At 34.4% G+C, this 25,210-nt stretch overlaps 1 pseudogene; it reads right to left on the bottom strand.

The window, feature by feature from the left end:
- LOC101554465 (casein kinase II subunit alpha-like) overlaps positions 1-15,672 on the bottom strand; it is a 73,684-nt pseudogene extending 58,012 nt beyond the window's left edge.
- Positions 15,673-25,210: the final 9,538 nt, after the last annotated feature.

The raw sequence follows: 25,210 nt of genomic DNA, 5'->3' as shown, positions 1-25,210 counted from the left end.
TTCTAATCACACTCCATCGTCCATCTGAAGAACACTGTGAAAAAAAATTTACAAATCTAACCTTTTGTCATCAGCTCTTCTCTCAGGAAAGTTGACACAGTCAATCTCTCAAAAGAGAAATCTGTCAGTTGTTACTAAACCAGTAAGTGAGTTCTATACTCAGCAAGTCTATCAGAACAGAAGGAACTTAGGGAAAATTTAAATTTTAACATTACAAATATAGAAAACACATTAGCAAGAATCAGGTCCAAGAGGCAATAAAAGTCAATTATAATCTCCAAAATTGAGACAGCAAAAACCTCAATTGATCCAAATTTCTTGGCTCCAGCCACCAACTAAATTTATAATTTAAATGAGTTAAAACTTGAGCTCTATTGGTAGCCGCACACCTGCTCCCTGTTTCCCTCTTGGGTGACTGAAGCAATTACCCACATATACCTGTATCAGCTTAGGATCTGTGAGAAGTTGGTCATGTAGAGTCAATCATCCCCGTGTTCTAAGGTGCCAAATGATCATCTGCTAGTCAGAATTGCAACATTGCTGGCCAGCTAACCTATCCATTGGTTTCATTTATGAGTCAGGTCATGCCCAAATGTTTGCTGGCTAATTTGCATTTGTTTTCTACAGAATGAACCCTATGGAAAGAACTATAATTTAATGAACTGTGCTTTCTAAATATAATTTAAAAATAGTTTTTATACATCATTGCATTTAAGAATATAATATTCTAAATTAGGCCTTGAAATATCATTGTGATTTTCACAAAACAAGTACATACACAGTGGAGAGTACCTCCCTTTATAAATAGACGATTGTGCCAACTCTGTGGAACATTTATCAGATTAACCATGGCAGACTTTAATTTATAGTTCAGACCTCATCCATAAATCTGTCCTACCTGGGTAAAATCATGAACAAGGGAGGCAGCCAAGTTATAACATCACTGTATATCACTGTGAACAAAACATCTAAGCAGAAAAATATCAAAACTTTCTTTGCCAGTTACAATTAACTACTAGGGGAAAAAGTCCACGCTTTTTCCCACTCTGTTTTATATTCTTGACTGGTGATATAACAACATTATTTCCCAGAACATCTTTTATGTTTTTGTGAATGCAAGCAATTTTTCTTCATCAAGGGAAGAAACCAAAATGGGCTCAATAGAGTAGAAAGTGGCTCTGCATAACCAAGAAGAATCAAATGATAGAAAGCACAAAGTTGAAGAGTAGAAAGTTCATGAAGTTCATGTTATGTCATCCTGAAACTTTTTTATAAAATGTACAATAATTATATCTGCTGAGACAAGAGAATCAGTCTGATTGTAGATAATTGAGAGATGAGCAACTTATATAAGCGTTTTGAAAATAGGAGAAGAACATGACGCTGTACAAAGTTTTAATTTATACATACAATTGTGGGTTTAGGTTCAACTCTTGCAAAAACAAAAAGAACTTGTATCATTATCACTTAAATCATCATTAAGCTATTTAACTCAAGGTTACACTATTATTTCTCATGCCAAGACTGTTTTTGTGGATATAGAAATGTTGAAGAAATGTCGAACTCATCTATTAGAGAATTTTAAAGTGTTCACTACAATGTTCTGAGAAATTTATTCCATAAATTGAACAATTCTTTACATTTATCAACCTAGAAATTAAGCTATATAACAAAAATAAAATGGCCTTATTTTTTTACATTTAATTTAGAAAAAGACATTGTGCCTTCTATATTAATATGTACTAGTCATATTTATAATATTATACTTATTTAGAAAATTGTCAAAATGCATATCAGATATGGAAAGAAACAAATAGGAGATAACATGATTTTTAGTATTCAATTTTTAAATAAAACCTCGTACCTGCCCCTCCTAAGTTATTGGTGTCAATATATTTCCCTTGATATGTATTACAAAAAAATATTAGAAACAATATTTCAAAATAAACTTCTTCTATTTAAAAAATAAAAACTGTTAAGATGTCATGCAAACTTAATTTACTTAGACATGTATTTCTTAATTTTTTAGAATAGGAACAGCAAGGCTCATTTACTGAAGCATTGTGTGAGAAATAGCTAATTTGTTATTATTGTTTAAGCATTTGAAGTACTTACTGATTAAATGCTTTTTAATTTTAATCAGCTAACTGAATATTTAAGATGTCTAATTAAATTTGAAAACTTTTAAGTAACTACTCTATTGAAATTCTTCAGATTGTAGTTAAATTATTTACTTATTTTATGCCTTTATTTTTATCACTACTTAAAATACTGTGTACAGATTAAAGATTATAACTGTTGCTAAGAGACAATAGTTACAATATATATATTTACTTAAAATATATAACAAATATTATCTACTCAAACATAATGTGTATAAGTTGGTTACAAATTGTTGGTTCACATTCCCCCATTTTTATGTTAAAGCTCTATCAAGAAAAAGTATGGTATTAGGATGTGGGACCTATGGGACATAATTAGCATTAAATGAAGATGTAAGCACAGAGCACTAATAGAGAGGTTAGTGATTTTATAATTCACCAGAGAGCTTGCCTTCTCCTTTTTCTCTGCTATGTGCCAGAATACAATGAGATGTCAGCACTTTGAAAATAAAAATGGTTCCTATCAGAATTCAGCCATGCTTATACACTGATCCTAGCATTCCAACCCCCAGAACTATGACAAAAATATGTATTTTCAAAATTTTACCCATTCTATGATATTTTGTTAGACTAGTCCAAAACAAGGTTAACATTTTATTTGTATATTGTGTTATTTTATTAAACCAAGACAAATTATATATGTATTCAAATAATATTCACTACTACCATAAGTGGATTTTTTAACTTTCATCAGCTAAAAATATAGAAAAGTTTTATATTGCAAATCCTGTAAATACAAACATTGGTAATGATGCCTGTTTCTGATTTTTAAAAAATCTTTACTTAAACACTGTGGTTTACAAAGTTCATATTGTAGCTGTTTCTGGCATTCCAACACCAATCCCACCATCAGTTTGACATTCTGTCCACCATTGTGCCAAGTTTCCCACCTACCTCCCATACATGTTTCCTCGGTGGTAACAAAAAACACACAGTAGAAACACCATCTGCACTCCTTTGTTCATTGCAGCACTATTCACGATAGCCAGAATCTGTAAACAACCTGAGTGCCCGAGAACAGAAAACTGGTTAAAGAAACTATAGTACTTCTACACTGCTGTTGGGAAGAATGAACTCATGAAATTTGCCTGTAAATGGACTTGGAGAGTATCATACTGAGTGAAATATGAAATAAGTCAGAAGGAGAGGGACAGGCATAGACTTACTGCATTTATTTATGGGATGTAAAAAATGGTATAGGACTAGTATTCAAGGCCAGGAAAAACAGAGGCCAGGAAGACTATCAATAGTTGAAAATATTCACAAGGATGTGGATGGTAGAGGGTACTTAAGATAGAGGAGGGTATAGGGTACTTATATTTAATTTTCAGCAATAGTTGAATAGTTGAAAATCATCACTGTGGACAGAAACTGCATATTGAAAGTAGGTAAAGGGATATACATGATAACTCTTCAACATCTGCATTGCAAACCAAAATGCCTAAAATGAGAGAGAGAGAGAGAGAGAGAGAGAGAGAGAGGAGAGAAGGGAGAGGAGAGAAGGGAGAGGTAGGGAGGTGCTGCCAAAGAGGCATGCTGGGGTGTGGGTAGAAGGGAAACTGAGGACGTTGTTGCTGGGAAATTTCACCTGTGGAGGAAAGGATGTTGGAACACTGTATAACTGAAACCTGATCAATGAACAACTCTGTAATGCTCTATCTCATAGTGACACAATTAAAAATAATTAAAAAATTAGGATAAATTTAAAAAATTCTAAATACAATATAATAGAATGCTGGTTCTCATTTACTTAAGTAAGTTTTCAACTCTGGAATCTAAAGTCTACTGCATTTTGTTCTTCTTCCTTGGTTTTTCTTCCATCAGGGAGGAAGCGGTGTGGTGTCCACCATTTTATGGAACTTTTAAATAGGTATGAACTTGGTGGAACGAGAAAAAAAAATGTGTTTTCAACTTGAAACAGCGGGACACTTGGGCAGTCTCGGCCCGGGGCCGGTGCGGGCTCGAGCTCCCCTGAGATTTGACCAGGGTAGCCATGCCTCTGCACAGCCACTTTGCTGCTGAACGACCAAGATCCAGAGCCAGCTATATTACTTGGGGTCCCAGCAAGTGCTTGCAGCCATGTCTCCAGACTGTGAACTAAGCTTTTGCTCCATGCTGCTCCAGGAAGGGAAATATTCAATTTCCAACTTAAATCTCCCTGGACTTAATTACTAAAATACAGAAATCCTAAACCAAGGGGCCGCAGTTTAGGAGAGACTTTATATCTCTTTATTCTCATCATTGGAAAACTAATTATCAAATGTTTCCTTGTCAATAGGGCCATATTCTTGGGGGATAAACTCCAACAAGAATAGTGAGTTCTGTGTTGAAACTCCAACAATAGTGAGTTTTGTGTTGTAATATGGAATGTAATCAAGGTAAAGAGAAAAGGAAGTGAAATTTATCAGTTATGCAGGGGGAGGTGGAGGGTTGGGGGGTGGGAGGTATACGGGTTTCTTTTTCTTTCTTTTTTTTTTGGTCGTGGAATATGGGCACTGGTGAAAGGAGCATTGTATAACTGAGACATAAGCCTGAGAACTTTGCAACTTTCCACATGGTGATTCAATAAAATAAATTAAAAAAAATAAAGTCTACTTGCATTTAATATTTGGATTTTATTATGGTAATAATCATGCCTTTCCTGACTTTAACAATTTTTTTAAAAAAGATTATTAACATTTATTTGTGCTTTACTTGTCTCTATGTAATATAGTAAAGGTATTCTTATATTTAATTTTTAGAACAGCTCATATTTAATTTTCATAATTCTATAATGCATTCATATCCTCCACCCCTTCAGAGAGTACGGCAAGCTACCCAGAGTACTTTGCCCACACGGCAGAGCCTGGCAAGCTACTGTGGTGTATTCAATATGCCAAAAACAGTAACAATAAGTCTGACAATGGAGACATTACTGGTGCCCACTGGAGCAAATCAATGAGCAATGGGATGACAGTGACAGTGTCAGTGATTATCCACATGATAGAGATAAATGGATTCACATGATGAAGTGAAAAGTGTAACATTAATCAAAGTATATATCTTTAAGATAGTTTGGTGCTTAATGGTATGGATTCTAAGTCACTCATTTAAGAAATGATTTAGGGCTAGAAAAGTAGTGCAAGAAACTTTGAAAACTTGTTCAACAAACAGCAAAATGTGTATCCCAAATTAAAAACCAACGATAAAATTTGACCAAAGATTTTCAACAAACTGAAAAATAATCTGTTGGAATTGCATGAATTATACTTTGTATTTTTCCACTCTGGAAAAGCCTTTGTTCTCTATTAAACATATATTCCTCTCTTTATCTTCCCTCAAAACATTCTAATGAAATTTTATTGAGTGAAAACTATCTTGTCACATACACACACATACACAAAACACATACACAAAGAGAATTTATGATTTCTAACTAGTCTATCTCCTTTTTATACATATTTCTGTATGAGTGGAATTGTAAATCCTGCTATACTATTCTTAACCTTCACACTTTATATGATACCTTAATTGAAAGTAGAATTGTCATAGATGTATTTAATTAAGATAATGCTGTATAAAACTTACTGAGACTCCAATCCAGCATCCTTATCCCTTTAAGAAGAGAAAACTAAAGGCAGTTTTGCAGTTTTCTTTAAATAGGTCCTTTTATATAGATAGGTCTTTTACCTCTTGGGTTAAACTGATTCCGAGGTACTTGATTTTCTCAGCCATGATTGTGAATGGTATTGCTTTCTTCTTTGTATATAATAAAGTCACAAACTTCTGAGTATTGATTTTGTAACTTGCCACTCTACTATACAAATCTATTGTTTTTAGGAGCTATTTCATGAAATTTTAGAATACTATAAGTATCATGTCATATCATCTACATATAGTGAGAGCTTGAATTCTTCCTTTCCTATCTGGATGCCTTTGATGCTCATTATAGGATTATTCACAATAGCAAGAATAGCAACCCGAGGGCCAGAGAACAAGTGATTGGTTAAAGAACTATGATACATCTACACAACGGAATGCTATGCAGCTGTTACAAAAAATGAAGTCATGAAAGTTGCCTATAAATGTATGAACTTGGAAAGTCCATGTCATTCTGAGTGACATGAGTCAGGAGAGGGATAGAAAGAATGATTGGACTCATTTGTGGAATATTTAAAAAAAAAACAACAGCATAATATGAGACCAATACCCAAGGACAGTAGGAAAAGGGCCAGGAAGATTGTTCCACAGTTGCAAGCCTACCTCAAGTTCTGGGAGAGAAGTTAGTTGGGGTAGAGAAGGGACCGCCATGTTAAAAATAGTTGGAAATTATCATTCTGGAAGAACTGCGTGCTGAAAACATATAAAGAAACAAACATAACAACATCCCAGTACCTGTATAGAAAAACCATAATGTTCCAACGTTCCAAAGAGTGTGGGGAGGGAGGGAGAGAGAGAGAGAGAGAGAGAGAGAGAGAGAGAGAGAGAGAGAGAGAGAGAGAGAGAGAGAGAGAGAGAGAGAGAGAGAGAGAGAGAGAGAGAAAGAAAGAAACCGAGAGACTGACAGAGACAGAGACAGAGACAGAGAGGCAGAGAGAAGGAAATATTCTGCCATAGAGACAGGCTGGGGGGATGGTGGGGGAATGGGGGAAGGAAACTGGTGATATTGGTCATTAGTGGTGGGAAATGTGCACTGGTGGAGGGATGGGTGTTGGAACACTGTATGACTGAAACCTGGCTATAATCAGATTTGTAACTCTGTATCTGTATCTTGTGGTTATTCAATTAAAAGGGGAGAGAGAGAGAAAAAGTGATGACAGATACAAGAGGAGAAGGTCATGCAAAGATAAAGGCAAAATCAGAAGGATTAGAGTTAAAAACAAGGAATGCCAAGGATTGCCGGAGAACCCAGAGAAACAAGGCAAAGACAAAGGAAGATTCTGTCCTACTGACTTCCAAAGAAGCTGGTTCTAGTAAAGCCTTGTTTTCAGATTTCTAGTTTACAAAACTGTCAAACCAAAAACTTATGTAGTTTTACCTACTTGTGGTATTTTCTTTATTCAGCCTTAGGAAATAAACAAACCACCATAGAGATGACACTAAAAAACATGAAGAAAAACTCAAAGACTACATTCAGTTTCCTGTTCTGCATTCTAGGAGTTTGGATTTGACACTTTCCTAACAAGCAAACAGCTGAAAAGACCAAAATTTCAATAGCAACAAATTAGTAACAGAAAGATCCTTAAGAAAGAGGAGACATAGGTCAGATGATAGCACAACTTGTTAGGTGCTTGCCTTACATGCAACTGACCGAGGTTCAGTCCCAGGCAACCCATGTGGTCCTCGAGCACTGCCAAGAATGATCCTTGAATACAGAGTCAGGAGTAAGCCCTAAGTACCATGTGGCAGGGTGCAAAAGACAAATAAACAGAATAATTGGGAAGACGCTGGGAAACCACTGTTCTAAGACGGAGGAGAGTGGGGGCATATGCTGCCCAAGACCATGTGCTGCTTGCGCCCATGTGGCAGAGCACATTCGGTGCCTGAGTTCATGTGTTGCCCACATCTCCTTTCTTGAGATGTGTACTTTCATGCTTTCCTATCTAGAGCTCAGATGTGTGTAGAGCTCTCTCCACTCTTGGAGAAGCCTGCATTCTCTCTTGAGCGAGTTATTCTTACTATTCTCTCTCCCACTTATCCCTTCCTCCTTCCCTCAGAATCCTCTAAATAAATCTGTTTACTTCAAAAAAAAAAAAAAGAAAAGAAAAAGACGGAGGAGACTGTCAGACCCATACAGGGAAAAACATCTACCAAGCAGAGACTCAATAACAGAGACCACTGTGGGATCAATATGGGGTAAAGAAACTTAGTTGCAACTAAACAACTGTAGAAAGTTCAGAGAGAGTAGGGAGCCAAAAAGATCCAGTCATAAAACCACTACATTTTTGTGAAATTTGTGTACAGCTTAATCAGGTACTCATAGAAAATATCAGAGAAACATTTTCTCAGAATTTGAATAAAGTGGAGCAGGGAGGAGCCGTTTTTCAACATATTATTCTTTTCTTAATTAGCTCCTGCTCTCAGATGAAATTAACAAAACTTTAACCAGCTAAAGTTTTACTGGTGGTTGTGAACTAATAGGTTGTGCTGGCAAAATGCCCAATTCCAGTTGACTCTAGATTTCTAGTTTTAGATAAAGTAAATCCCACCCTTATGTTGGATTACCTATCTGTTCTACCACAGAAGATGGGGAAGAAATTGGAAACCTATAAAACTCAGAGTCTAACATCATAGACTTAGAAAAAGACTGAGATCTAGTAACAATATAAATTATATCTTCCTGCACCCACATCTTACTACTGTTGCAGCAGATTGCAACTAACTTCAGGTTTCTGTGGATAACACATGACAATAACATGCCAACCACCAGATGTTTTCAGTGTTAGAGATTTTTATTTACAGCTCACATATGAAATAAGAGTTCAACAGCAACTCTGCATCCAAGAAAGCAACTCAAACAACTTAACTCACTTTACAGAAACCTGAGCTTATATATATATATATATATATATATATATATATATATATATATACACACACACATATATGTATATATATATCGAATTCTTAGCTGTTTCTGTTTTCTGCTTATGCCTTATGTAAATGATGTTTTATAAAAGAATCATATGCTCTTATGAAATGAGGGTTTTTAAAACAACCTATTGGGGCTTTTGAGTAATGGCCCCTCCTTCCTCATTTCATCGGCAATAGTATCACATTACTAGAGCCATATTTGTGACAATTCATTTTACTCAGTACATTATGAATAGCTATCCAGAGAGAAATTGCCGACATATCCTTTTTTGCCATGAAATGTTACCTCTGTAAAGAAAAGGTAATGGTAACTGTGTGTTTTAGAATGAACAGATTGCCTAACAAAGAAAATTATGAGGAATAAAGGAAAAATAGAGATTCAATCTTCAAGTAGGAAAATTTTAGCATGCAATAGCGAGCAATAGAGTGTTCAATCATGCAAGGCAAAACAAATGACAGAACTGTAAGGAAAATTAGAATAATCCATTAAACATAGCAGAATTTTCAACAGAACACTCAAAAATAATCACATCAAAAGGTGGCGTGTGGGAAATCTAACTATCTGTCTCCCTCTTATTTTTTCATAAAAAATTGCCATAAAAATTAAGAACAAACAAGCCTATTGCATCCAAAGAGCAAATGGTTAACTACAGAATAATAAATAGAGAATTTCATATTTCATCTTCAAAAAGTGGGAAAAGCAGTAGGTAAGATCAATAAATTGAGATTACCTCAAAAACCACTATAAGCTATCCACACGTTAATAAGTAGCTACATCTATACCTTGTGTTATAGAGATACACATTATTCTCTAGTATGCATGCAATATTGGTCAGTATAGGTTTTAAAACAGATTATTTTAAAAATCACACAGGAATTAACATTATATAAATTATATAATTATATATTTTATATATAATTTAAATATATATTATATATTTTATATATGTATTTAATAAGTATATATAATTAACATATAAAATTAAAGAATTAACTCATCAAGAAGATATAACAATTATTGGACAGTATGTATCCAATGAAGAACCATCATATAAAGCAATAAAAATAGCTAATGAGAGAAGCTAAAAAGAGACACTGATAAACATGATAGTAGTAATGTACAATAATTCCTCACTTACACCGATGGACAGATAAATAAAACTAAAAAGGAAGGACAGCCTTAAATGTGGAATCAGAAAGATGACTAATCGATATAAACAAGACACTTGATTTTCTGATTTCTTTCTGTAAAAACAAACAAAGAATCCTGACCACACATTTCTCTCAACTGCGCATGGAACATACTTGAGGGTAAACTAGATGTTGAGACATATGAAATCTATTATTGCATAAATATTGAGGTGATACTGAATTTTCTTCTGATTTCTGGACTCTACTAAAGCTTTGCTCTAGTCCTCGAGTTCATTAATTATTTTTGATGGGAGTCAGGGGACCATATGCAGTGCAAAATATAGAACTTGCGTCAGGTATATATATTCTGGGTAAGCACCCTACCCATGGTAATTGTCTCAGGACCCATCATATCAAAGTTTAAATTTTATATCTTATAATGGCATGAAATTAGAAATCATCTACAAAAAACTAGAAAATATATAAAAATGTGAAGACTAAGCAACATGCTATTAAGTAATAATTGGATCAGTGAGAAATCTTTAAGTCTCTACTAATAAAATACATTATTGAAAATTAAAATGTGATAGCAAATAAAATAAGCTTATAAAAGATTCAAAGGAGTAGATAAAAAGTCTGTTCACTTTACTTTTATAAAATAAAATTATAACTCAGTTCAAAGGGACAATTTTTACAATTATGTGAAAAGTAAACATTCTGCTCAGCCCCCTTCATCCGACCCCCTAAAAAACCTCAGAGAATAATTTGCCAGAAAGAATTTAAAATAATGCGATCTAATTAGATGTCATATTAAAAGAATGAGATCTAATGAAATTTAATATTCACATAGCAAAAACTGTTGCCAGATACATTGAAGAAGTACATAGTGATCAATTCACAGATGTAAGAACCCTTTTCAATTTTTTTAATTTTTTAACGTAATTGAATACAAGGTTTACAGGAGTTTGCTGCATCTTGAGCATTTTAATTAATATGTTTGGTACTGTTAAGTATATTCATATTATTGTTTATATTAAAATATATTAACTATGATGTATCATAAACACATTAAATTTTTCAACAACATTTCCTAAGCAAAACTAAAAAATGGCAAAAAGTAAACTTAAATTTTATTTTTTAGATGTATAACTCAAAATTATAGGAATTTTTCATATAGCATAAGATACTGGTTTATGGCTGCTATAAAAATTGAGAAAATATTAACATAGTTACTGAAACCTGATATCCTTTGTCACTGTGTCTGAAACTAACCATACAATAATCAATGTGTCATCAATATTTGAATCAGAATGTTTGATTTTACTATAGCCACACAACGAGCAAAATCTAATAATTTACCCTAATTTGTTTTGTGTATAAAGTCCTGATATAATTTAAGATTTGATTCAATACTTTATTTCAAATCATTTATTACCAGTGGGATGTGACTTTTTTGATAAATAGTACTATAGCACTATAACACTGTAGTTCATCAATTTGCTCGAAGAGGCACCAGTAACGTCTCCATTGTGAGACTTGTTGTTATTGTTTCTGGCATATCTAATACACCATGGGTAGCTTGCCAGGCTCTGCTGTGTTGGCAGGATACTCTCAGTAGCTTGCCTGGCTCTCCAAGAGGGATGGAAGTATCCATTTTTGATAAATAAATATATATAATTTTTTTTGTCGACAGCTAAAATATAAAGTTATGTATATTACCAAGTCTTTAGAAAAAACGTTTAGCAATTGGTTTATTTTGCATAGTAACCATAATTACTTTCTTTAAAATACATAATATTTAATAAGCAAGACAGTATAACAGTATCAACCTTAAAAAAGGAAAACTTGTCAAATCAATAATATACTATTATTCTTGTATAAAAGGAAAAGTAACAACGGAAAGGAAAAAAATCACCTGAGCCCAAAGCAAATAGTGGGAATATTCATAGATTAAAGAAAAGCTACTGAAACTGAACAGGAGGGTGGTAATAAAAATGAAACCAAATTAGTTCTTTTTAAAATAATCACCACAATAAAACTGTCATATACTTACTTCTAGCAATGAATAACAAATAGAAAACTCAAATATTAAGATTGGAACGAAGAGTAGATAACACCAAAAGTGAACACAATGAAATGGTAGATTTTGGGTGACACTATTTGTGAATATTTTCATTGATTAAATAAACCACTCTTGAGAGATGTTGAATTTGTTTGATAAAGCTAATCATGAATGAGGGTAGAGGCAAAAGGAACTTTCTGTACTAGTTTTTTGTTTGAATTAAAAATTTACCTTCTAAATGCTATAAGAAAAATAACATTAATTTGAAGGCAATTATGGCATTCAAGTAACTGTAGATTAATGTCATATGTGGATTTATCTACAGCCCTAAAATGCACTGAGCTACAAAGATGAAAAACAAAGTGAAATAAAAGTATAGAATGATTCAAATCTATAGCCATTCTATTATTTTAAGTAAGAAATTTGAACACAGTTTTTTCTAGGAAAAAAAAAAGACACCCAATATTTGGAACCAAAACCCTAAATTAGAAAAAAAAAAACTTAATTTAAAAAAAAAATAGCAATTGTAAAAGGCTAACAACATGAACATTTCAACCTTAATATATTTAGTTTCCAGTATATTTTTTAGTATCTAGTACATGCTAATTTTATTTTTTCATTTAAAAAAATAATTAAAGGGAATGGAATTGGGGGAGGAGCTTACTTGGGCTCTGAGCGCAGGGGTCTTTTCTAACAGGTCAAAGGAAACCATATGGGCTGTGGGGATAGAACCTGATGGGCCTGGTGCAAGGCAAATACCCTGTCCACTACATCACTCAGGCTAATTTTAATTTAGAGAGTTTTGTACCAAGAGTATAATCAGTAAAACGTTGTCATTATTTATAAGTCCACATATTTGGGGCTGGGGAAAAGGGGAAGCTGACACAATGGACACTGCACACAGCGATGACTCCTGGTTATACACTTGGGGATCATTGCCTGAGGGACTCTAGGCTCATATGAGGTGCCTGGTATGGGACCCAGATTGACAGAGTGCAAGGTGACTCCCGCATCCACTATAATATTGCTCCAACCCCAAAAGTTCAAAATTTGTGTAGCTTTAAGTATCAGTCTGCTTGTAAATTTCAATAATAGATTTCTAAAAAATTATCTAAACTCCCCTGACTATTGCCAGTAAGCTTGATAATATCATAAATAATATTATTTATGCTTAGATCAAATTCCTTGTGTCATCCAAGCTTTCAATCTAAGGATAAGTTGAAGTTCCTGACAAAGAAATGTAAAATAAGCTTTAAGATGTTTAAAATATTTATATAGCTATGGAGAGTATGCTTCGTATTAGCCATTTCCAAATACACTGGAAGCAGAACAGTGTTCTTACTGGAAATCTTAATATTTAAGAGAAACTAGGGCTTTTAAACTTTCAGTTAGTTTGTTTGTTTTATGTTATTTCGGGCTATGCTGCATTGCTCAAGGGTTACTCCTGGCTCTGCACTCGATTATCACTCAAGGCCAGCTCCAGGACAATATGAGGTGCCATAATCGAATTCTGGTCTCCTGCCCGCAAAACAAGTGCTTTATCCACTGTTTTATCATTCTGGCCCTCAAGTTTAAAAGTCTCTATAGAGCCAACTTTTCAGAGAGTGGGCATTAGAGTTGGTACTCGGATTGGGGCTGGTGGGTAAGTGGGTGGTGAGCTTGCTGGCCTGACAGTAATGGTCCTGGGTTCAATCCTGGTACCACATATGATTCCCAAGTGCCAAGACAAGTAATCTCTGAGTGCAGAGTCAGGGGTAAGCCCCAATCAGAGATAGGTATAACTCCCAAAACAAAAACAAAAAAAAATGAGTGTATACTAAATGAGTGTTTTAAAAGTGTGTACTAAATGAAGTTTTAAAATTCTTGATCATATTCAAAACATGATTAAAGGAAAAATTAATAATATAGTGTGTTCTTATCCAAACATTCTGACTTAATTGTACTTTCTCTAAAATATCAGTAACTCATAAAATACAAACTCATGTTAATATTTGAGGCGATATAAAGTGTAATTTACTAAGTCTTGTACAGTTGGTGCATTTCTAATTATATTCAGATGATGGTGGCTTAGCTTGGGAGATAGTCAAAGTGGTAAACACACGCTAAGCACTTGCAAGTTATATATGCCACTATCTACCTCCCAACCCCCCCACCTCCGGCCCCAACACGCTAAAGTGAAGTACTGCATATTGTGGTTAAAAAACACACCTTACAATAGGTCTTGTTGACTTGCTAGATATAATGCATTTACCAGATTTTTTAAATGATATGAATTAAAGAAATGCAGTCATGGTGACAGAATGGCTTTTAGAGACTGACATGTCATAAGAAAGAATAGTATAATAGCATGTTGCAGAAGATTATCATCATCATCATCATCATCATCATCATCATCATCATCATCCCATTGATCATCAATTTTCTCGAGTGGTCTCAGTAACGTCTCTATTACAAATATATTAGAAATTCTAGCTAGACAACTCATATTTGAAAGTAAACAATTTAACATACTAGGGTTAAATAATAAATTAAATAGGTTCTGTGAAATAGAAAGAGAATCATGACATTCGAGCGGATTGGGGGAATTGGAAGGAAATATTTAAAAGGCCATCTCCCCAAAAGCAAAGTAAAGTGTAGGGGAAAAAAAGCTTCAGGAAAAAAGAAGCAAACATAAACATTTATGAGGTCTTAGCTGTATGCAAAGAGGTACACTTGATTCTTAATGGCACTTTCTGAGGAGCATTTAGAGTGCTGTCTGAAGGATGGGACCATGGCAGTTACCTGCTGTGTGTCCCATTGCAGGTGCCTTCTGGGGTTTAGCTCTATCACTGACCTTTTCAGAGAAAACCTTGATTATACAACAGAAGGGTGCACAGACCAGACTGCATGATCCTGAGCTGAATGTCTGAATCAGAGGATCATTTGAAGACAAAAGTGACTGGAGGAAATGCTGAAAACAGTATAATTTTGTATTCATATAAAATATAAGTTTTCAATAAAATCAATAGAAAATTTAAAATTTATGATTATTGATAGTTTTATGAGGTAAGGGCAAATCCTTTGGTTTTTAAGGGCTTACTCTTTATTGGATGCTCAGGGATCACTCTTGGGAGAGTTTGAGACACTCTGTGGTGCCGGGGATTAGGCAGGCTGAAAGGCAAGTGGCCTAACCACAGTTCTAACACTTCAGCCTTATAAAGGGTAAAATCATTGCTTACACCTCATTTTCATCAACAGATGCAAGTAAATGTAGGGTTCTTTATTCCCACTATAAAGGGAAAATAACCTATCTAAATTTCCATAACCTATAAATCCTTCCCTTCCGTTCTGATAAGTTTATTCTTTAGAAAATAGCACTGTATCTTAAGAGGATAAAATTATTTCCTAGTATAAATCTTGTTATTTCCCTATTGTAGCACTGTAGCACCGTCATCCTGTTGTTCATCAATTTGCTTGAGCGGGCACTGGTAATGTCTCCATTGTGAAACTTGTTGTTACTGTTTTTGTCATAGCAAATACGCCACGGGTAACTTGCCAGGCTCTGCCCTGCAGGCGGGATACACTTGGTAGTTTTCTGGGCTCTCCGAGAGGGACAGAGGAATCAAACCTGGGTCAGCCTCGTGCAAGGCAAACACCCTACCTGTTGTGCTATCGCTCCAGTCATCTCCCGGTTACATTCAGGCAAATCACAAATAGTCACTTACAAGACTCTTTCTCATTCTTATCTCTTTCTGCTTCTTCCATGCTGCCACCTCATATCACATGCTTGTTTACACTCAGTGCCATGGAGACTATTGCAATGGAACTATGGTTAGTACCTGTGACTTCATAGAAAAGTGTTCTCCTCATAGAACTTGTCTAGTTTTAATTCCATACATATGCAGTTCATTTTCAGTTATCAGCATGGATGGTACATATCTCTGAAAATCTCTTCTATTGCTCTAATATACGAGATTTAATTCATTAATTCACTAACTAATCTGCATCTCCTTTATTCTTACTGAAAGCTGAAATGAGTCATTTTGTTTTCAAAGTAGTATGCCCAGATTGCTCCCATTATTCTAAATATTTCTGAGGACTATTTATGAATCCTTTCCACTTTACGCTCTTTAAATATTTGATGTTTTGTTTTGTTTTGCTTTGTTTTGAGGGCCACTCCAGGCGTTGAGCTCAGAGACCAGTCCCAGTGGTGCTTGAGGACCATATGGGCAGAACCTGGGTTAGCTGCATGCATGGCAATATGCTTTATGATATCACTGACCAAAAAGGAAAATGATTTCTATATATTTATTTTGAATTGTATTTTGTTTTCACATTAAATGTTCTCTCTGCACTCTTTTATTTTTCTGATTTACAAATAACCTTATTTGAACATGCCCAAGGATGTTCCCAAATCTAATTAAAGTCCCAGAGTACTATGGATTAAAAATACATCTTTTTTTTCCAAGGATATACTTGTTATATCTAACGTTGTTGCAATAGGAAACAAAAAAAACTTAACTGGGAATTTATAAAGATAGTTCTTACAATCTTATAAATTTGGTGTTTTGTGCATTGTTTAGGTGTTGTCATCATTAATCTTTGTGCACAAGACATCAAGACATACAATTTAGTGTGATTTGAGGAGTTTTGGAGTACCCAGCTGTGCTCAGGGAATACTCTTAGATCTGTGCTCAGGAGTGAGCTCTAGTTGTTTTGGGAATCATATGCAGAATCATGTGCCAACTTCGATGCACTGAGGTTGGCAGTGCCTTACCTTTGGTATTATCTCTTCTGCCCAAAGTTTTATAAACATGTACTATCCAGACTAGCTGAACTTAAAAAATATTTTAAAAATGATTTTTCAAACATTGTTTTAAATAATATTTGTTTTGAGTCCACACTGGCTCTTCTCAGGACTTACTCCTAGCTCTGTGCTAAGTGGTCACTTCTGGCAGGGCTCAGGGGACTATAAGGGCTGCTGGGGTTCAAACCCAGGTCAACTTCTTGCAAGGTACATGCCTTACCCACTCTGCTATCTGACTCTATTTTAAACAATTAAAACATTCTTTAATATTTTTATATAAAAATAGATTTTAAGATAAAAATATTCTTCTTTAAATTCCCTTACTACTATAGGTCATCATGCAAATTTATTGAGTTACTGGATTCATACATTTGCCATTAATTTTACAGGAACTCTTGAGATGGGAAAAGAGATAGTAAAGGATGTAAGACACTTGCATTGAATGTTGCTGCCCTGGTCTGGTCCCAGGTACCGCATATAACAGACCAAGAGTGAGCCCTGAAATCTGCCAGGTGTGGTCCACACCTCCCTACTGAAAGAATTCATAGGATGTGTTAGTGAGGAACAAAATTTATGTATATAATTTCAAGGTATCTATAGTCACCTATTGAAAAAAGTGAAAGTAAAGTGAATGTCTTAATTTAGAAACCTGGAAGAAACCAAGGTCTTGTATCTAACATCATAAATAATTGTACCTCTTGATATAATTAGGAGAAGCATCACTTTTTAATATTTCTGGTACAGGTCCATAATATAAATTTTGTCATGAGATTAACTGAAATTGAATGGAATTTTAGAAAATAATGGACTAGTACTCTGGAAATACCAATTTCAAGAAAACAAAATCTGAAAAACTGTCCAGGGTAAAACAATTTAAAGAGACATGCCAATTAAATTTAACACGAAAGCTTAGGAATTAAAAAGGAATTTTAAAAATCAATTAAAGTTTAAGAAAATTTGTTTTATTAAGGATATCCTTATTTTTCATAATTTTCCCTTACTATCCTAATATCTGATGATAGCAAGACATTAGGTTAATTACTTTCATCTCTTCTTGATTAAAATTGGTTACAACTAGGGCCAGAATAATAGTACAATAGCTACGGTGATTTCTTGCCTGCAGCCGGCCTGTGTTTGAGTCCCCAGCTCCCTATATCGTTCCCTGTACCCAGAAGGAGTAATCCATGAGTGCAGTTCTCTGAGACCAAATAATTCAGGGTTGGCTATATGCAAGACAAATGGCTTAACCCTGTACTACATCTCTAACCTTGGAATATGCATCTGTCAGTTACTGAGAAACAGGGGTGACAATATAAGAGTTGAGGTTAGTATCTGAAGTGGTAGGCAGCCTATGAGCCCTTAACCTGTGCAGTCTACACCAACCTCAGAGAGGTAGAGAATATGAGAATGTTATTGAACAGTAGAACAATTTGGTGTTGTCTTCAGAGAATTGCAGAAATATCTGGTATGGGAAATTCTCACATATCTGGTGTCAGAAAAATAGAACAAAATTTTCTTCTTCTCAAAGACCAAAACAGAAGTCAGGTATACTAGTCAAAATTTTACCTGTGGGTCATTTAAAATTTTTCCCCTCTTAAGACATTTATTGATATCTAAACTTTTGTTAGGGACACAAATACAAAGAAAAAAGTAAGCTATGAAAGAAAGTAGCAATGATAGAAGTAATAATATTCCTTCCTTCCTTCCTTCCTTCCTTCCTTCCTTCCTTCCTTCCTTTCTTCCTTCCTTCTCTCTTTCTTTCTCTTTCTCTCTTTCTCTCTCTTTCCTCCCTTCTTCCTTTCCTTCATTCCTCCCTCCCTCCTTCCTCTCTCTGTCTCTCTCTTTCTTTCTTACTTTATTTATTTTGATTTTGGGGTCACACATAGTGGTGATCAGTGCTTACTCCTGGCTATGCACTCAGGGTTTACATCCTGTACTTTGCATAGATAAGATATGGCAGGGATGTGGAAAAGTTTTCGCTCTCTAATAATGTCTAACATTTGCATGTGTTCAATATGGTAGCTCTCTGAATCGTGCTACCCTGTTATTTCAGATCTTTTATTTTTAATATGTGAGAACATCGTTTAAGTGCGCAAATTCACACATTCAAATTTTCTATTTTTATGAAAGCATCTTTACCTTTGCAGGATTAATTACATGATTAGCCACTGAAAATTAATTCAACCTTCGTTCCCTCCTACAATTCCTCCAGTTGAGAAGACCAGATGAATAAGAATGTTCCCTGACAACTGGCTTCTATTCTGTGGTTATTTCAGGACTTTTGGAAAGTTACCTCATGTAGATAAATTCAAATTAAGTTGAAGGGGTTTATTATGAATGGTATAAGATGCTTTTTTAGCAGCTGTCACAATAATATAGCAGGTAAAGGTACTGCCCTTGCACCTGGCTTATGTGGATTAAATTCCAGCATCCCCTATGGACACTGGTGAGCCCAGCAAGGAAGTGATTCATGAGCACAAAGCAAGGAGTAAGCCCTGAGCACCTCCAGGTGTGGCTCTAAAACCAACCTTTATTTTTCTGGAGACAGTTCAGAAACTGGAGACGAAGTATCAAATATATAATAAAAGTACCTTATTATTTTTAATTACATTAGAGAATTATAATGGCTTTAGAACTGTTTCCAAGAACAGTAACGAGGATCCAAGATGTTTATATAACTTAGAGGTTATATAATATTACTTAAAGTTAGTTTAGGTGAAGTAAAAAATGCATGCCATGAATTAGAGTAAAATAAAATAGCATAAAATAAGCCAAATAACTAAAATAATAAAGTAAGCTAGAAATATAGTCCCTTTATTGCAGAAAGCAACAAAAGGCAGTAGAATCCAGACATTGAGCCTAGAATATAATAGATTTGAAACAAATAGTATCAGGGACCAATGATACAGTACAGAAAGTAAGGTACTTGCCTTTCATACAACAGACCTAGGTTTTATTCTATCATCCCAGTAGTGATCCCTGAGCACAGAGCCAGGAATAAACACAGAGCTATTTGGTGTGGCCCTCAAACAAACAAAAATCCCAACTATGTCAATAATTATATATGTGTTTGTTTGTCTTTTAAAACAAATGTTATTTTAAAGAAGATAGTCAATGTCATTCATAAAAATTATGGAAATCAGAACACCAGTCACAAAAACTTTTGTCTATAGATGATGCAAGATATATGTTATAGCTTGTACCTTAATATCTAAATATGTCCTAATTAGTGTTTTTATCCACAGTCAGCAAAACGTCATCTTAAATGATTACACAGCCTGCATTCTATGTTATCAGAAAGAAAACCAGATTTTTTTTAATAAAAATACTGTTAGAAAATCTATTTAAATTCAAATTTGAAAATATGTTATAATCTCACTCAATAGAATAGCTTGAGAAAATACTGTCTGATTAAAAAGATTGGAGTTCAATTTTGCCAGAATGTTAATATAGGGCTAAGATATTAAAGATAATGGAATTGATAGAAGTAACTCTACATTTGCTATTCTGTTTTCTCCTTGGTTTTTCTGCTATTTCATATCAAGTGGCATAAAAATGAATAGAAAGATGTGTTAAGAGAGCTTGTGAAAGATTCATTTACTGAAAAGAAAAATACAAGATTTTGATACTGCTAAAATTAGACATAAATGAAATAAGTATGTTACCAAGCTGAGATATTATAAGAAATATATATTTGATCCATATGGTCTTTATTGAAACCACATGGATCCTTAACCTACTGAAACTCTTTTGTGTGGATTCCAGTTTTAAATAAATCTAAAATTCCTCCTAAATTGAATGAACTATCTAATACAGAACTGTGAAATTATCTTTTATTTCTTAAGGACACCATATGTCTATGTATTATTGAGTTATACTTTTAAGTTTCCATTTTTAAACACATTGATCTCAGAAGCAATTCAATTCCCAAGTTTTTTTCAGTGTATGACTGTTAAAACGTATCACTACAAAAAAAAAATCATCATTAGAATTCTAGACATAGATGATTCAACAAAAGTGGAAGACTTTTCATCTTTATTTCTATTGGATGTTTCTCGAAGTAAATTGCTCAACATCATCATGCTTCTGAGTTTGAATGGAATCAACAGCATACTGATTAATATTTATAGAAAGCTGATATTTATTCCAATTTTTAAAATGTATGTATATTTTATGTGCTAAAACATCTAACGAAAAATCTACTCACCAAAATATGCTTAGACACAGTTTTATGACCCAGATGTTCTTAATCTGCAAGGATAAGTACACTTCCTAGCACTTACTATGAACTCTAAAGTTTTTTCTGTGCCTTATACAAAATTGTAATTTATTTGAAAGCAAGTGTCATAGTTTCTTAACCACTATTTATCGTTAATGTCTCCCATTTCATTAATTCCCCATTTTCATCTAATCTAACAAAAATTTGAAAGTGTGGTTATGCAGGAATATAATTTTTCAAACACTTCATTGACTCTGATAGTGGATTATTGTGGCTTGTGCAGTGGTCTTCAATGAAAAATAAGTTAAGTATAATTTGCATTCCATCATTAAATTTTATTGAAAATTAAAGAATATAAATATTCTTAGTGATGGTCATTGACTATATAATCTTAATTAAATAATATAGACATATGTGTGCAAAACACTTATTACTTCCAGCAAATGTAGTTTGGAAAACTTATGAGTGGAAGTATAAGGTCAATGTTTGATAAGTTTATTTGTTCTTAATTCATGATACAAAACTTATCATGATGCAACTTCCAGTTTATCTTAGCCCAAATGATTGAAAAATAAAACTGTTAAACCCAAGGTAGGCATAAACTTAAGTGAAAAACATTACTTTATACTTTATTTAAGCACCATAATTTACAAATTTGTTCATAATACAATTGTTACTGGTTTTTAATGTTCTAATAACAATTCCATCATCTGAGTGACCTTCCCTTCACCATAATCTCCATGTTCCCCATCCCTGAAGCCTGCCTCCATAGTAGGAATATGATTATTTATTTCACATATCTCGTTGAACTGGAACGATAGCACAGCAGGTAGGTGTTTGCCTGAGCTTTTCGAAGTACTTCAGGTGATGGGATAATGCTGGCCCCCCACTCTAAGAATATCCAAGATTTCTCCATTCAAATCCCTAGTGCTGGGGTTTCTATGGTTTGTTGTCTCCACAGAGATTCTTAGTAAAGCCATCCGGTTAGGCCATTAGACCAGTGGTGTGGAAGCAGAATGGGGTGGGCATCACTGCAGGGTTTTGACTGACCGAAAATTCAGCCCATCTTCTTAGAAACATATTAATGGGTTTCCACAGCTCCCCTTCCCCCCATAAATGAAAAGCACATCCATGGTTATTAAGTTTCCGCAATGTTGCTACGTGCTTTTTAATTTCTGTCATAGGCTAGCCTTTGGAGGAGGAAATATCCTTTGTAGTTTGAGTTGTTTCTCTTTATATGATAGATGGCATACTTATTTTCTGTCCTTAGACACCAAGATCACACTTGTGGGGTAAAGAAAGATTGTGGGTTCTTGCATAGGCCTTTATACTACTGAATATTTCTAAGCTTAGTTTTCTTAATTGTGGCATGAAGCTATTGCCTATAATACATATCCTGAAATACCTGCCAACTTCTTGTAACTTACAGAGAAAAAGAGACTTGATAATGACACATGACTTATGTACTAGAACTTGTAAATTGCAGATAGCCAAGAGGTTATAATACTGGTTGGATATTGTGATGCTATTATATATAAACTAGCTTCAATTTTGTGATTGAAGAAAAAAGGATGTTAGTTTATTGAGCTAGTCAGCTAATGAAGATATCCTGGAAAGGGTGTTAAGCAATATTAAATAATCACATATTACATATGAAAAAACACAAAACTTTAAATCACTCTACAGGTAGTTTTCATAATTAAAAAAATTAAGTTGTCTACAATTCACCCAGCTAATGGTTATAATTTACTTCCCACATGTATCTCCTCCCATAAATTATCTTTTTCTTGTTCTTTTATTAGACATTGTAACAAAGATACAATTTTATCCTTACTAAATTTGACTTAGGCATTTGATTTTAAGCTGAATACAAATTTCTATACATCTATCTCAGAACTACAATTTTATCCTTATTAAATTTGACTTAGCATTTGACTTTAATCTGAATACAAATTTCTATACATCTATGTCAGAACTATTCAATAATAACAGGAAAGTGATTAGACCAAAAACTGGTCATTTAAAGAGAATATCACTGGAAGCTTATTTACATAAAGACCACAGTATACATTATAACATTTTGTTACTTCAATTACCTTTGTTCAAATACAGTCCTAACACTATTATGAGAAATAAGATATTTTAACAAATATCATTTTCAAATTAATTTTAATATAATGTGATAACTACTCTGTTATTAGTTTTGACTATTATTGTGCCTAAATTATAAAATAATCATCACAGGCATAAATACATAAGAAAATTATAATGGATACATAGGATCCAGCATTAGTCATAATTTCAGACATAAATTGGAAATCTTCATACAATTTTCCTGTAGACTATTGGAATCTATTGTATCTATCTTATACTCATTTTTGTAAACTCATATATTCTAGTTTTAATAGGATAGTGCTGTTCAGATTTTGCTTGGGTACCTAAAGTAGCTTAATTTCCATGATTATTATTAGAAAGTGAAATTATTTCCCATGTCATATATAAACTTGCTTACAAGGTAATTCTGCCACGTAGGTAAGGAAGGCATCACAGAAGTGAGAGCATAACTATTAACTTTAAAAGACCTGTAGGTAACTTTAGATGACTGCAGCATAGCTTTGAGCATTTAACTAATATTTTGACGCTTCATTTCCTTCAATATGAAATGGAAATACTTAATTAGCTTGCAAGGGATAAATTAAATGAAATGCAGCTCCTAGCAAATTCCACAATTGAAGACATTAAAACATAGCAACTTTGAAATAAGAGCCTAAAATTATCATTATTTATTTATTTATTTATTTGGTGGGGAGTGTGGCACACCTGGCCCTGTTCAGGGCTCCCTCGGCACTGCACTCAGAGATCACCCTTGGTGACAATATAGTGTGTCAGGAATTCGTCCCCGGTAAGCTGTATGTGAGGCACGTGCCATACTTGCCATCACTCTGACCTCACAATTTATTTTCCATAGTCAGAATGTATTTACAACCTGTAGTGCAATCTTTGCCTATTGTACCATGAACAGCCAATTATAATTTATTTCTTTATACAATAGCTATTTCTTGAGCCTCACAATAAAACTGGTGAAGCTCAAATAAATTTATCATTACAAATGTATAAAACACGTGGACTCAGGTATTAATTTAAATAGTAGATCACATGCCTAGCATATACAAAGGCCAGAGTTTGATCCTCAACATCAAATCACCCTCACCAGCACTGAAGAGGACAGCACTAGAGGTCTGCAGTGCCTCTGATGGCTTTCCTATGGCCAGTAAGCACTGATACACCTGAGAACACAGTATCAGTAGGTGTGGCACTGAGCCTTCAGGCTTAGCATCACTCTGAGCATCACTGAGAGTCCCAAACCCCTTCTCCAACTACCCACTGAGTATGGATCCTGTTTTATACATATATATGAATGCATATATATGTATATGTATATATATATAGATCACATTATCACTGTCATCCCATTGTTCGCCAATTTATTTGAGCGGGTACCAGTAATGTCTCTATTCCTCTCAGCCCTGAGATTTTAGCAGCCTCTCCTTACTCGTTTTTCCCAATGATTGGAGGCTCTTTCAAGGTCAGGGGAAGGAGACCTATTGTTACTGTTTTTGGGATATTGAATACGCCATGGGGAGCTTGCCAGGCTCTACCTGTGCGGATAGATACTCTTGGTAGTTTTCTGGGCTCTCTGAGATGTATGTATATATCTGTTACTGTATTTAATATATGAATTTGTCATGGGAAGCTTGCTAGACTCTCCTGTGTGGGTAATAAACTCTAGGTAGCTTGCCAGGTTCTCCAAAAGGGAGAACTAAGCTATCAGATGTTGCGCTGCCGCATTGCGCTTTCAGGAGCTTGATTTTATCGTCTCTGGATGTTGGCCGTTGATGGGATTACACAGTTCTGGGGGCAGATTCTGGGTGTGATTGCCTAGCTACTGGAAAATGCAAAATCTGGGTGGAAGTAGCCCAGTCCCAATCCGAGCAGCCTTGGAGATCTTGGCCCCTGATTCCACAACCCTGGATTCCTCTGCCGGTTCCTTCATGCGTGAGGCTCGTCCAAATGTGTGTGTGTGTGTATGTGTGTACAATATATACACACATATATATATACACATATATATCTGTATATATAAATTTGCCCCTAGAATGTTTTAATATATATACATATATATGTAAAAAATCATTCTGTTCGCGGCCACACGACCTCTTATAGTGTAGTCCACTGATGTGCCTAAAGTAGCACACATGTGTTTGGTTTTAACATTC

Source organism: Sorex araneus, chromosome 2 (assembly GCF_027595985.1).
Source record: "Sorex araneus isolate mSorAra2 chromosome 2, mSorAra2.pri, whole genome shotgun sequence".
Taxonomy (NCBI): domain Eukaryota; kingdom Metazoa; phylum Chordata; class Mammalia; order Eulipotyphla; family Soricidae; genus Sorex; species Sorex araneus.
The sequence above is the reverse complement of the archived record's forward strand: the minus strand, read 5'-3'. Positions and strand labels throughout refer to the sequence as shown.